The 16,299-nt window shown below is 43.2% G+C and overlaps 1 protein-coding gene across 1 annotated transcript in view; it reads left to right on the top strand.

Annotated features, from left to right (window-relative positions):
* The window catches only part of kcnn3 (potassium intermediate/small conductance calcium-activated channel, subfamily N, member 3), a 150,053-nt gene that overhangs the window by 7,075 nt on the left and 126,679 nt on the right, over window positions 1-16,299 (top strand). The window lies entirely within an intron of this gene.

Below are 16,299 nucleotides of genomic sequence, written 5' to 3'. Positions count from 1 at the left end.
GAGGAGAGGCGATGTCGCCTCCCGTGTGTCGAGCCCATAAGGTTGATGTTTGCTTGGGGCTTAGAAGAGCCGGTTGTCTGGTTTCAGCCGCAGCGTCGCAGAGAAGCTTTGACAGGAGGTCAAAGGAGAAGATGGCTTCAAAAAGGCTAATATCCCGACTTGGCCGGTTCGAGGGTCAGCGAGAAACTGAATTAATCAGGAAGTAATTCTTGATTTATTAAACCACTTTGTTATGATTTCTGGCCAAGTTTGGCCAATCAGAATGTGCCACGTTTCCGAGTGTTTACCAACATCCCTCAAAAAGCCACGCCCTCCTCAGATACAAAGATGTTTTTAACCTTAATATGCATTTTATTGTAATGTGTATGAGTGTAAACAACGATTAACTTGTTCGATCACACGGATTTGTGATTTAAATGGATCATTGTAAGAAAAATGTTCATTTCAAATTTATGGATTTAAGCACAGATTATTCACACATTTGATTTTAATCATCTTGTTCATTCATCACACGTGATTATTTAACTTATAACTGTAAAATCGTGGAGTCTTCTATATGTCACCATGCGCTGAGCAGAACCTTCTGGTTCTGGAAGACCAAACAGAAAGTGGATTTATTTCTGTAGATGAAAGGTTATTATGTTGATCAACATATGGGTGAAAATTGATCCTTTTGCTACGTTGCATTTATTAGTAAATTATTGATAAAGGAACGCTGATGACTGTGTGATTGTATAACACACCACCCCGCCCAAAAAAATGTCGCCACCACTAAAGAGGTCACTCTAATATTTCATTGGAGCGCCTTTAGCTTTGATTACGACACACATTCGCTGTGGCGTTGTTTTAATAAGCTTCACCAGATTTATCTCCATCCAGTGTTGCATTAATGTTCCACCAAGATCTTGCACTGATGATGGTGGAGTCTGACCGCTGCACAAAGCCTTCTGCAGCACATCCCAAAGATTCTCAGTGGGGTTAAGATCTGGACTCTGAACCACTCTCTCACTATCTGACCCGATGAATCCTGGCCCTGTCATCTTGGAATATGGCCGTGCCATCAGGGAAGATGGAATAACCTGGTCATTCAGGATATTCAGGTAGTCAGCTGACCTCGTTCTTGGAGCACATCCTGTTGCTGAACCTAGACCTGACCACCTGCAGCAAGCCCAGATCATAGCACTGCCCCCACAGGCTTGTACAGTAGGCACTAGGCATGATGGGTGCGTCACTTCATCTGCCTCTCTTCTTACCCTGATGCGCCATCACTCTGGACCAGGGTCCATCTGGACTCATCAGACCAGTTATAAGAAAGCGTTGGACAGTTCTGAACCCAGTTTTAGTCGTTTCTGCATCTCCTTAGATGTTTTCTCTGCTTGATGCCGACGACCTGACCCTTCTCACACAGACTAGCATCTTCTCCACCACCAGATGCGTCTTTCCACCTGGTTGTTTAAGAAATGAGAAGCAGCTCGTTGCACCAGCTGGGTTAAGTAACTTGTTGCATAATCGCCCGTGCGGTAATTATCCACTAGGAGGTTCCTTCCTGTTTGACCAGTTAGATCCAGGTGGAGACCTGTTTATTAGCCAGGCGTTGATTCTGAGATTAATCTAATGCATGTACTGTTTTTATCATTAATGTAATTAATCAAATGTGATATTATAAATAATTTTGTATCATCATTGAAACATTTATAGTTCAAACAGACAGACATCGAGTGGAGGATGAAAAACGAAGAGAGGCCAAAAAGTAGAAATACAGAAATGTCTCCTTATAAAGTATTTTTCACGTGATTTACTCCCGTGTATCTTGTTGATGCGTTTGATGTGTGTGCCCAGATTGTGTGTTCACAAGTTTTTAAACTGTTTAGAGGGAGTGAGCACGCACCTGTAACCTGTTACCTGTGACAGCTCTGGTTCTAGTCATAGAAATCTGTATATTTTTATACGTGACACTGTTCAGATTTACTTTTGCAAAAGTGGCAGCAATGTGCCTCCATACATCTATTGCATGTTCCTCCTCACCGCTTTCATTTAAAGGGACTTTACGGAGTTTTGAATTTTTATGCTCGCGATTGCCCCCTCAGGCCAAAAGCGTAACGGCAGCTTCAATAGTAGGCTCGTGCACGAGGCGCGCATGCTGTACGTGCACACTCCTTAACGACAATAACAGCTGAGACAGTCCCGTGTGTGTGTGTGTGTGTGTGGGGGGGCCCGGAGGACAGAGGACAGGAGAACGCGCAGCTAATTAATTAAATAATGTGGTTCTGTACCTTTCTCTTCAGCACAGCTGACAAAGGTTTATGATGGGTCAGTCCTCCTGCATGCTCAGATCATTCCCTTCCCTTGCTTGAAAAATTGTTCCAAAATGAAAGTTGAACCCACAACTTTTTTATCTGTGAATTCAATGCCGTTCGGCGAGTCTCAAATAAAAATTTGGGCATCTTACTGTAAAAAAATATACCATTAATGTAAAAAAGAAACTCTAAATAAACTATGTTCACATCCAGAATCAAACCCAGGTCTTCTGCACGGAGTCCAACGTCTTACTAGGTGAGCTAAAGTGCCAGTGACATTCTTTGTATCTGTAACATTTATATCCTTGATGACAGCTGAAACAACGTCAAACCAAAGAACGGTTCGGAGTGAAAATGGCTATTTTGTTGCTAATTAGCAGGAAATATCTAGAAGAAAGTTCTACAGAAAGTAGCTAAGGGTCCTCAGAAATGTAGCTAGCTTTGTCACTAGGCGTTAGGAACAGCGACAAAGTGGCACTGCCTCTCTCTCTGCTGCTAAAGCTACGGATAGCAAATGCTACGGGCGATGCCTGAGCGTGAACGCGCATGAAGCAGCCTGCTCGACCCGAGCATCTCTCTTTTTCTGTGATTTTACAGAAAAACAGGCAATCACAGTAAAAATGCCAGGGCTCATTCTACAGGACCAGGGCATTGCAGGAGAATGTATGAAGAAGACATTTATTATTTCTATACATGTTTTGGCTGTCATACTTCCTTAATGCCCCTTTAATGAAGTGAAATAAGTCATTAGCTTTGGTCCGTAGCAGCACTCTGGTGATCTTTGACCTTTCCCCAGGCCTTGATCTGGAGAGTTTCCAGCTTGTTGAACCAGCCTTTCTCCATCACTGACCCATCACAAACCCGCCTTGGGCAGAAGTAGCACATTCTGGTTATTTCAAGTCCCAAGAAAGACTCTGATGAAGTCGCAGCTAGAGATTTTAAGACATGACCGTCGTGTATCTGAACAATAACACAAACCCAAAAATGTTATTAAAATGTTAATCAGCACTGACAGATTAATGCGGTCCACATTGCACCAGCATCAGGTCTATAAATGTTTTTAGCATTTGGCTGCATTTAGCAGCTTGGACACGACGCGTCTGTCACCTGTTATAAGGAAGCTCTCTAATCTGCTCCCACACGGCTCTAGACCACACATAACACAAGCCCAAAGAAGTTCTGCTATGTGGTGGAGTAGCTAATGCTAACGGTTACTTCTCAGAGAACTTGGTCAATAAAATAAATGTAATCGTCATAAAATGTGTTTATTTCCATTGGGGGGTTCAGAGAGTACATTTGGAAACCAGTGGTCTCGACAGTTAAAAGGCTGAGAAGATAAATGTTATAATTAATTAGCTTTGAGTTTATGAAATACAACCGAATCAGTTTTATTAGGAACTAAAAGGCCCATCAATCACTGGAAGTAAACACATCACCCACAGCCTTTCATGTCAAAGTTTAAAGCTAAGCTCACATGTAGGAGAATTATTACTATTGTTATGATTTACGTTAGGAACCCAGAGCTGCAGTCACATCTGGGAGGAAGCAGGCGCCTGGGTTGTTGTGCTCCTCTTCATCCTGTGTTTTCTGTCTCTGTGGCTGTTCCAGACGCTGAACAACTCCACTAACACAAACCCACAATTCGAAGACAAGATCAGTGCAAAGGCAAGGGTCATTTGGAGGAAGGCAGAAGTTGGTATCCTCCACCGGAGGATGTGGCGAGCATCACTGGTTAGTTACCGGAGCAGGGACTGGAGTACAGAGGCCTCGCTTATAAAACTTTACACCGAATCCTTAATAAAAGTCAAAGGTCAGTAAAAGTAGTTTGGCTATGCAAATCAATATGCAGATTTATTTAGCAGTGACCAGGGGCGGATTTAGGACTGAAGATGATCGGGGGCTTAACACGCGCGCGTGCACACACACACACACACACACACACACGTGACACGCACTAGTCAACATCATATATATATCACAAATTAATCAATCAATTAATCAATCAATCAATCAATCAATCAATCAATACTTTATTAATCCCAGAGGGAAATTAAAGTTTCAGTACACACAATTCACAATTATTTTCAAATAAGACTCACAAACCTGAGTCAACACCAGTCTCATCAAAGCTGGGGTTCTGTCGTACTTTTGGTCTAAAAAACGTCCTTATGTCCATCTTCACTCATGCGTTTCAGGCAGAGAGTGTAGAAGAAGCGGCTGCTGAAGGGCTTCTTCTTCAGTGGTGGAGGCTCAGGCAGGCTGTATTCAAACTACTGCCAGCTGCTCCCTCTCTGTTGGACTTTGGTACTGCATGTTACTTCCACGTTTTAGATCCGGGGCTTTTCATAAAACATCCGGGCTTGAGCCCAAGTAGCCGGGCCTAACGCCGCCCCTGGCAGTGGCGCTATTAGACACTTGTTTATTTACAGTTTTGATTTGGGGGTGACTTGCTCTTTAAATAGACTCCAATCAGTCGGACAAACACTTTCTGGGATATCCTCTAAAAACTAATTTCTGGTGATTCATGAATCATTTTGCTAAAAAATGGAAAATCAAACACTCACACAGGCAAAAACTTCAGTACCCACTTATGGCATCTAGGTGGGGGCTGATGACGAATCTTTGAGTGTCTCAAATACTTGGAATTAGGGTCGTCACGGTGTGAAAATTTAACCTCACGGTTATTGTGACCAAAATTATCACGGTTTTCGGTATTATTGCAGTATTTTTTTAAATGTGTTTCATTTTCAGACAACTACATAAACCCTGTATGTCAGGAAAATATTGTCCTGGGTTTGTGTCCTTCCAGTGAGCTTTGCAGATGTGGGAAAATGTCATCAGGCAGTAATTGTTGTTAAATTCATAATTATTCTCAGAGAGAGACCAACTCTTATCTGCCCCTGGGAGCCCCGTAATGCATAGCGTCATTTCAACATGGGGGTGTCCGCGACACGGTTTATATGCAGGTAGCGGCGCTGCGGCTGCTTTATATAGCGACTCGTTGCATTCTCCCTCAACCCAAATCCTCGGATCACGCATTTTAGCTAAAACGCTAACGTTAGCTTGCCTGGCGTTGACTGTAGAGTTGTGGGTGATGGTCACGCAGATGTGTCATGAGATTTGAAGCGTTGCTGCCTTTCACAGACACTTTTTCTGCACGTGCTTCAAACAGGATAGCCGTCTTCTATCAACTGTCCCTCGGCATTCTTCAAATATCCAAAAGATGCCCGTACTTCCCACTTTGTCTTCTTTGAGGGATAATAAATGTCCTGAGCGCTGCCGTCTCCTCCTTTGGCCATTATTTCAGCTTTAGCTTCAAGAAAGTTTTGGTTGTAAACAACAAAGTGCGCATGTGCCGCCGGCAACTTCAGCAGATGATACGGTGGCTGGTAAGGGTCACCGCGCCTACACCGCAGCCACGCTAATCCACCGAGATAATATATTTTTTAAAAAGCAAGACGGTTATTATTGTCAACTATTTTACCGGGGTTTACGCTACACCGGTTACCGTGACAACCCTACTAAGAATTTAAACTGAAAAGCCTGAACAAAACATAGTTTCCTTTGATTTTTTTAATAATAAACTGTAAATATTAAAGCTGTTATAGCGAATCTACAGAACAAGCTAGGTTTTGAACGCAAACACGGTCACAGAACACTCACCCCTCCCCTCAGGTGTCTTCCCTGAGATGCTTCTGCCAGAACCAGAAACCCACGATGCCAGAGGAAACGAGATAGTACTAAACACCAGTCACCGTTTTCTGAGTCCAAACGTTTTAGTTTGTGTGTGAAATTAATAAGTCCAGGACTACAAATGCACTTCACAAAAGTGACGTCATCGAACCAGGCATGGAGAAAACTGAGGGAAAAGGGCTGTAAGTTCAGCAAACTTCCCACAGGAGGAAAGAACCACCATGTCTGGTCATGTGGTGAGTAGCAGCTACGCTAGGGGGGAGGAGATCATGTGGTGACATCACATATGCGACGTGCCGATTTCTGGTGTGTAGTCATGCTAATTACGAACATTTACACACTGATAATCTCAAAGTACGTGGTGTGATCTAAACACCCATCATTACTTTTCATTTAAATTGCAGTACAACATATGTGTGATCCAGGGCGTAAGGCAAAGCGAATTAGAAAATAGCGTTTTTAGCCCCGTTGGCTTGCATTCATTTTGTAGTTCTTCCGCGGATCCGTGAGCCGACCGGAAGGGGAGGAGACTTAAGGTTGGTTTATGCTTGACGCGTCCGCGAGGTCCGCACGGCTCCGCGTGGAAAAGTTGCGTCATTTTGCGTCATTTTAACAACCACGCCCCTCCACCGCGTCTCCGCACGGCCCAAAATTTCCGCAACGCGCACCTCGGAAAATTTCTAACCACGCGGACGGATGGACGCGGAAAAACATGGCGGACTGGCAAGAACTAGTATGGCAGGGGTTCGTAAATACAGACATTTGTATGATTCCGCTCTCAGAGATCACCGTGATCAACATGTTGTTAATAATTCTTGGAGAGAAATAGCTTGCACTGTCGGAAAAGATGAGGACGCTGTTAAAAATGCTGGAATGCCATGTTGTAAACAGTAATTTCTACTTCTACTATGGTGTAGTGTTGGATGCATGCCGTAGAGCTCCATGCTGCCCCCTACAGTTTGGGAGAATATTGGCTCACCGCAGAGACGAGCCGCACGAACCATAAACGCTGCAAGTTGTGAAGCTAGTTCCATCCGCGAGCCGCATTACCGCGCGGAAAGTACATGCGTCAAGCATAAACCAAGCTTTAGGCTCCTTATTGGCTGATACATAGTAACGTGTACTTGACAGTTCTGCATTCCTTATGTAACCCAGAAGCTAGAACCTTAATGAGGTATTAACTAATTGGCTTACTAATATGATCCATCCTCAATTTAGATAAAATATAAAATATAAATTAAGGAAATTAACAATACTAATTAATAGATATCTAATTAACTAATAGATAATTTCATAATGAATTATTGGAAGGGTGAATAACTAAAATAACGAGTTTAATATTAAACATCGGTTAAAACAAGAATCTTGAACATCACTAACAGAAACAGAAGAGGAAAGCTGTATACTATTGGTCCAGGTGGGAATCTGAAATTTCATTGGCTGAGAGAAATAAGTCCCGCCTCCGCGAAATAAAACCGTGCGACGCAGCTGAGCGAGAGGAGAGACAAACGGCTGTGCAGCACGCAGATACAGAAAGCAAAGACTGAGCGGTTAGAGAGAGAGAGAGAGAGAAAAAAAACAACGGTCGAGGCCGTGAAGAACCCTGATTTGGGTGCCGCATAGATAGAGGGAGAGGCGGACTTGACTCCTTCTAATAAGAGCTAGGAACTTGGAACCAACGCGATTTGTGTGGAGACGACAGAGTGAACCAATCCTCTGTAGGAGGGAACCGTTGGAGCGCGTTGGCTGTTTTTTTTTTTTTCCTTGGGTTTGATCCCGACTCCTATGATCACTCACTTGGAACGAGAACTGGATTTCTTCCTGACGAGGGAGATGGCGAGCCTTAACCACTGAACGAACCAGGACATCTCAAGTAACTGAAGAGCAGACTGCTCTCTTCTGTGAACAATCTCAACGGTGTGGTAGGAAAAAATCGCACCACCGGACTCTGACTTTCACCCCAAGCGTGGGGATTTGACTTGACGCCGGCTGACTTGTGACTCATATGATCAAATCTCATACCGACCATTTTACTATTGTCGATTGTTTTCATCTGTTTTTGTGTGTTATCTTTATGTGTTATATTTCCCATTATTATTAAAATTTAGTATATAAACCGTTTCATGCTATACCCGTGACTCCAGTCATTCTTAAACAACCTCCAATTCTCCCCGAACCTAATTATTGGCCCATTTGTTTATTTTTTCTTTTAATTATCTTATTGTATCCTGTAATCCGGTTACATAAAACTTGGCGAGCCAGCCAGGAGAATTGTAGAGTTGTTACCTTAGCTAACCATTGACTGACATCATAAGAGTGCCTGGAGGTCACAGTGGTTTGCCATTTTGACATTATTGGTACTTTTGAGTGTTTTAAAATGGAAGTTGTGAAAACAGAAAAGGTCAAAGTTTCAAATGCTGTTTTAATCAGTGGGTTAACTGATACAGACCTTGATAACGAAGTCTTTGGGTTTATGGAAGGATTCGGACCAGTTAACAGGCGCATTAAGTTACCAAACTGTGATCAGATTATTGTGGAGTTTCAACATGAAGCCACTGTTAAGGAATTAAAGAAACAATGTTTACCCTATGACAAACCTTGTACTAGGAACCCAGATGTTTTCTTCCATATTCAAGACCTAGCCAGCGCGTACAGTCTAGAAACTAGCACATCTGCCACTGATGCCTATCTGTCAGAGCTCAGGGACATAGCTGCGCGTAGCAATCAATCATTTAAAGACCTTCTAATGGAGGAACTGGCAAAAATTGGGGAATCTTTAGGAAGGGATACCCATGCATCTGAACCAGTCACTGAACCAGAGCCAATGCTCCATAGTGACCAAGTTACATATTCCCTGCCTTTAACACCAGAAGTTAACTATATGAACAACTCAAAGGACAATTGTCCACCTACAGAGACTGGAAAACAAAACCCTTGCATTCCACCAAATCTTTTAAACACACCTGAGGTTCAGCGAGTTATTGTGGAACACATTGTTAAAAGCAGTGAGGTTATCCCTCCGCCTACTTCACAATACAGACTAAAACCGTTCTCAGGGCGAGTTCCACACCCTTCTTTTGAAACTGACTATGATACTTGGCGTAGTAGTGTAGTGTTATGCATAAATGATCCTTCACTCACCAAGTCCCAAATTGTACGAAGAATCGTGGAGAGTCTGTCAGCCCCAGCAGCGAGCATCGTTAAAGCTCTTAGTCCAAAATCCGACCCGGAAACGTACCTTGAACATCTCGATTCAGCTTACGCGGCTGTCGAAGACGGCGACGAGCTCTTTGCTCGCTTCTTAAACACAAACCAGGACAGTGGTGAAAAACCTTCCGATTACTTTCAGAGGTTATACACCTTGTTAAACCTAGTTATTCAGAGGAATGGAATTTCCTCCAGTGACGCCGACCAGCAGCTGCTCAAGCAGTTTTGCAGAGGCTGTTGGGACAGCTCGCTGATTTCAAACCTGCAACTCGAACAAAAGAAAGACAACCCGCCTCATTTTACAGCACTTCTCCTCAAACTGCGCACTGAAGAAGACAAACAGGCTACTAAAGCAGCACGCATGAAACAACACTTAGGGGCACAACGAACTAGAGTGTATTCAAATGTGCAAACAACATGCTCTCAGAGTAAAAACACTTGTGAACTGGAAATAGATGATAACTGTGATGACTTACGCAAACAAATCGCTGAGCTCAGGAGCCAAATTGCACAGCTTAAGGTTAACAACACAGATAAAAAGGCAAAGAAAACTCAAAAAGAGTCAAAACCCCGTGTGGGGACTAAAATTCCAGATGAGCCCAAACAGATTCAGCAGATAACAGCAGTGGTGCCCAGACCAAAGCCTGGATACTGTTTTAAGTGCGGAGAAGATGGGCACATAGCTTCTAGCTGTAGCAACGAGCCAAATCCAGCACTAGTTGCAACTAAAAGACTTGCTCTTAGACAGAAGCAGCGCGAGTGGGAGATGTCAAAGCCAATTGCTCAGTCTCCTCCTTTAAACCGGTAGAAGCTCCTATCGTGGGACAGATAGGTGCTAAAGTAGAACCAAGTCCCTCTAAGGAAAGGACAGAGAGACTTTTTTGCAAGCCAGTTCATGCTCATTCAGTGCCAAAACTTCCCAAAAGATTAGTGGGTGGGCGATGCACAGCTACAGTCTCAGTTAACAGTGTTGAATGTAATTGTTTACTGGATTCAGGGTCCCAGGTAACCACCATTGTCAATTCTTTTTACCAAGAACACTTACCTGACCTCTCAATTAAACCCATCAGTAATCTGTTAGAAGTCGAGGGCGCAAACGGTCAAGCAGTTCCTTATTTAGGATACATAGAGATAAGTGTCACATTTCCAAAAGAGCTCGATCAGTCTGGACTTGAGTTACCTACCCTTGCGTTAGTGGTTCCGGATATAAGCTCAAACTCTGATACACCACTACTCATTGGCACAAACACACTCGATCCTTTGTATGAGCAATTGTCTGCCAATAACTTACCTGATTCCAAGGCACTCTCTTATGGGTACCAACACGTGCTAAAAGCCTTAGCAGTCAGAAAAAAACAAAGCAAAGATGGACGAGTTGGTGTGGTGAAGCTTCGAGGGAGAACCCAAGAAGTTCTCCCTGCAAATAAAAAACTGTTACTAGAAGGGTTTATGCAACCCAGCCAAAACAAGCATGAGCCTTATGCACTCATTGAACAACCCACCAATGGTTCTCTACCAGGGGGTATAATTGTAGACTGTTGCCTCATTTCCTTACCTTCACATGGTCCATACAAAGTACCTGTTGTACTAAGAAACGAAACTAACCATGACATCACATTACCCACTAACTGTGTGATCGCTGAGTTAGTTAAAGCCGATCGTGTTATGCCATATCCAGAACCTGACAAAAGTGATCAGAAAGTACTTGCGGCGTGTAGTTCGCAGCAACAGACTTCACCTTCAAACCCTCCTCTCAGTTTTGACTTCGGTACTTCGCCCTTGTCCGAAGAATGGAAAGGGAGGATCACCAACAAACTTAACACTTACTCCGATGTGTTTTCGCACCACGATCTTGATTTTGGTCATACACAACAGATAAGACATCACATCAACTTAAAAGACGAGACCCCATTCAAACAGAAATCTCGGCCGATCCATCCACATGATTATGAAGTCGTGAGAAAACATTTGGAAGCCCTCTTGGAAACCGGTATAATAAGAGAGTCGGAGTCTCCATTTGCCTCACCAATAGTGGTAGTTCGGAAAAAGAATGGTGAGGTACGTCTATGTATAGACTATAGAAAGCTTAATCTGCAAACCATTCGCGACGCATATGCCCTGCCTAACTTGGAGGAGTCCTTTTCTGCTCTCGCTGGATCACAGTGGTTTTCTGTGATGGACCTCAAGTCAGGTTACTATCAAATAGAGATATGTGAAAAGGATAAACCTAAAACTGCTTTTGTTTGCCCGTTTGGGTTTTATGAATTTAACCGTATGCCACAAGGAATAACAAATGCTCCAAGCACTTTCCAACGGGTTATGGAAAAGTGTATGAAGGACATTAATCTGAAGGAAGTGTTAGTTTTCCTAGACGACTTGATCGTCTTTTCCAACTCCTTGGAAGAACACGAAACCAGACTTTCTCACGTTCTTGAACGGCTTAGAGAATACGGACTCAAGCTATCACCAGATAAGTGTCGTTTTTTCCAGACATCTGTGCATTATCTTGGACATATAGTATCTCGAGATGGCATAAAAACCGATCCAGATAAGGTGGAAGCACTCAAAACATGGCCGAAGCCTCAGACTTTGAAGGAACTCCAATCTTTCTTAGGATTTACCGGTTATTACCGACGCTTCGTTAAAGATTACTCAAATATTGTCAAGCCACTAACATCTCTCACGGCTGGTTATCCACCCAAACGGAAAAACTTTAAAACACCACCATGTAGATCAAAGTACTTGAACCCCAAAGAACCCTTTGGGAATCGTTGGAGCCAAGACTGTGAGAAGTCCTTTCAAACTATTATTGAAAAACTTACCACTTCACCAGTTCTTGGCTACGCTGACGCAAAACTCCCATATCTATTACACACAGATGCTAGTACGACCGGACTCGGTGCAGCGCTATACCAAGTGCAAAACGGTGTCACACAGGTAATCGCTTATGCAAGTCGCGGTTTAAGCTCTAGTGAAACTAGGTACCCTGCGCACAAGTTGGAGTTTCTAGCCTTAAAGTGGGCCATAACAGATAAGTTTCATGACTATTTGTATGGGAACACATTCACTGTCATTACTGATAATAATCCGTTAACTTACCTCTTAACAACGGCAAAACTCGATGCAACGAGCTATCGTTGGCTAGCTGCGTTGTCCACCTATAATTTTGACATCAGATACCGTGCAGGTACACAGAACGTTGACGCGGATGGCCTGTCTAGGAGGCTGCATGATAAACCTGAAGACAACTCAAAATTCACTGAGGAATGTCAACGACTAGATGAGTTCCGATCTCATCTTTTATCCTCTGTCAAAGAAGTCGAGCTTCAACTTCAAGCCGAAGCAGTGAAGGCAACATGCCAAAAGCACATGGTCTTGGATGAGACTGATTCTCCTTGTGGTTTAGTTCAGTCACTTGCCATGTCTGCAGCGGCCATTCCAGACCTATTCCAGTTGGAAGACAATAGTGACAGTTTCTTTGCTGTGCCCAAGTATAACCATGCTGACCTTGTCTCCTTGCAGAGGAAAGATCCAACCATTGGCCGAGTCATTCAGCTGCTTATGACTGACAATAAACCGCCAACTGATACTATTGCAGAACCCCCGGTGGTTCTTAACCTTTTGAGAGAGTGGAAACGGTTTGAGTTTCAAAATGATTTACTGTACCGGAGACGCCAATTAGGACCAGAGACATCATTGCAGTTAGTCTTGCCTGATTCATTACGTTCAACAGTCATGCAAAGCCTACATGATGATATGGGGCATCTTGGGGTTGAACGTACGACAGATCTCATTCGGTCCCGTTTTTACTGGCCAAGAATGGCTAGTGATATCGAAATCAAAGTTAAAACTTGCGAAAGATGTATCCGTCGGAAGGCCCTCCCTGACAAAGCTGCTCCAATGGTGAGTATTACCACCACCAGACCTATGGAGTTAGTTTGCATGGATTTTCTCTCCATAGAACCAGACAGTAAGAACACTAAAGATGTCTTAGTGATTACAGACCATTTTACAAAGTATGCAGTGTCCATCCCAACCAAAGATCAGAAAGCCACCACCGTCGCGAAGAACCTGTGGGAACATTTTTTAGTCCACTACGGGTTTCCTGAGCGTCTTCATAGTGATCAGGGACGGGATTTCGAATCACGTACAATCAAGGAACTTTGTTCTTTACTTGGTATCCGTAAAGTCAGAACGAGCCCTTATCACCCTCGTGGCAACCCCGTTGAACGGTACAATCGTACATTACTCAGCATGTTGGGAACTTTACAAGCCACTGAGAAACATCACTGGCGCGATTTTGTAAAACCACTTACTCACTCGTACAATTGTACAAAAAATGACGTGACGGGATACTCTCCCTACGAGCTAATGTTCGGTAGGCAGCCTCGGTTGCCTATAGATATTGCCTTTGGGTTACCGCATTTGAACAAGCCCTCTATAACTCATTCTCAGTATGTTAAAGAACTGAAGAGTCATCTGGAACAGAGTTATGACATTGTCATAAAAAACTCTCAAAAAACAGCGAGGAAGAACAAAGAACGGTTCGACAGAAACATTCGTGAGTCCACACTAGGTGTGGGAGATCGTGTTTTAGTCCGAAATCTTCGCTTAAGAGAAAAGCATAAATTAGCAGACAAATGGGAGCAAACAGTGTATATAGTTCTCAAACAGATGGAAAACTTGCCAGTATACACTGTAAAACCAGAGAACGGAGAAGGACCCAACAGAACACTCCACAGAGATCTTTTACTGCCTTGTGGTTTTCTCTCTTCATTAGAAAATGAAACAGAACGCGTTACGAAACCTAGCAGACCTCATACAAGACAGAGTTCAGCCTTAGAACCTGACCCAGATGAGCCACTTGACGAAGAGGTAGATGAGTTTTATTACTCTGATCTTCCACAAGTGCTAAACCGACCATCCTATCAAATAGCGGTCACCTTGCCAAATAGGGAACTCATAGCAGATTCAGGACCGGTAAATAATATTCAACAACAAAACACACTATCCTTACACACAGGGGATCGCAAGGAACCAACCTTAGCTGGTAATGAAAATGCTGAATTGTCCTTACTTGACAAAGGCATCAACACCGAAACATTCTTACCTGAAAGAGTGAAAGAAGCAGCAACATACTTACCTGAAAAAACGAAAAAAAACGAAGTATACTTACCTGACGTAGAAACGGGGGATGAAACTAACACAAACCTACCTCAATTGGATGGTGTCCTAAAGTCGCAGCAACGTGATGTAAGTTTTGAACCCATCATACACGATCAGACACATACATCTGAAAAGACCAAAGTCTTAGAGAATAGCTCATCAGCTCTGTCGGAAACAGAGAGCTCACTTCGTCCTGTCTCAGTTGAGAATCAAACCGAAACGGATGAGCATGATACTGTGCAACCAGAGATGTATGTCAGGAGATCTGAACGAAGTAGTCAGCCTCCTCAAAGACTAACTTACTCTCAATTGGGCAATCCACTAGTGACCGTAGTTAGGTCCCTTTTCCAAGGACTTAATAAAGCTTTTATTGACTCTCTTACTCAAGAAGTTGTGTACCCCGTAGAAACAATGCACAGGGACGTGCATGATATTTAATGGGGGAGGATGTAACCCAGAAGCTAGAACCTTAATGAGGTATTAACTAATTGGCTTACTAATATGATCCATCCTCAATTTAGATAAAATATAAAATATAAATTAAGGAAATTAACAATACTAATTAATAGATATCTAATTAACTAATAGATAATTTCATAATGAATTATTGGAAGGGTGAATAACTAAAATAACGAGTTTAATATTAAACATCGGTTAAAACAAGAATCTTGAACATCACTAACAGAAACAGAAGAGGAAAGCTGTATACTATTGGTCCAGGTGGGAATCTGAAATTTCATTGGCTGAGAGAAATAAGTCCCGCCTCCGCGAAATAAAACCGTGCGACGCAGCTGAGCGAGAGGAGAGACAAACGGCTGTGCAGCACGCAGATACAGAAAGCAAAGACTGAGCGGTTAGAGAGAGAGAGAGAGAGAAAAAAAAACAACGGTCGAGGCCGTGAAGAACCCTGATTTGGGTGCCGCATAGATAGAGGGAGAGGCGGACTTGACTCCTTCTAATAAGAGCTAGGAACTTGGAACCAACGCGATTTGTGTGGAGACGACAGAGTGAACCAATCCTCTGTAGGAGGGAACCGTTGGAGCGCGTTGGCTGGTTTTTTTTTTTTCCTTGGGTTTGATCCCGACTCCTATGATCACTCACTTGGAACGAGAACTGGATTTCTTCCTGACGAGGGAGATGGCGAGCCTTAACCACTGAACGAACCAGGACATCTCAAGTAACTGAAGAGCAGACTGCTCTCTTCTGTGAACAATCTCAACGGTGTGGTAGGAAAAAATCGCACCACCGGACTCTGACTTTCACCCCAAGCGTGGGGATTTGACTTGACGCCGGCTGACTTGTGACTCATATGATCAAATCTCATACCGACCATTTTACTATTGTCGATTGTTTTCATCTGTTTTTGTGTGTTATCTTTATGCGTTATATTTCCCATTATTATTAAAATTTAGTATATAAACCGTTTCATGCTATACCCGTGACTCCAGTCATTCTTAAACAACCTCCAATTCTCCCCGAACCTAATTATTGGCCCATTTGTTTATTTTTTCTTTTAATTATCTTATTGTATCCTGTAATCCGGTTACACTTACATTGCATAAAAGAGCCTCTAGATTGTAGTTTAATACATGTTTTTATATACTTAACCCTAACACGCCCCCCACTGCCCCCCCCCCCCCCCCCACCACCACTTCTAAACTACGTCCATGCGTTCAGGACCAGGCAGCCGAGCTAGACTTTTTTGCAGATTAAATGTCGGAGCCTCTGAAGTTCACATCTTGCTCACATTCCAGATTTAGATCGTGATGTTGCCATGCTTCTTTTTGTTTGTTGCTTTCTTGCTTTGGTTTGAGCGGATTTTGACGTTGCAGTTGGCAGGGGCGCGTCCATTCCAACAGGTGCTGTAAACCACCAGATGGGCGGTTCTGCCTTCACAGCAGAGACAGCAGCAACACGTGCCACGAGGCTACAGTAC

The sequence above is a fragment of the Nothobranchius furzeri genome, chromosome 5 (genome assembly GCF_043380555.1).
Source record: "Nothobranchius furzeri strain GRZ-AD chromosome 5, NfurGRZ-RIMD1, whole genome shotgun sequence".
Taxonomy (NCBI): Eukaryota; Metazoa; Chordata; class Actinopteri; order Cyprinodontiformes; family Nothobranchiidae; genus Nothobranchius; species Nothobranchius furzeri.
This window is presented reverse-complemented; position numbering and strand designations above follow the sequence as displayed.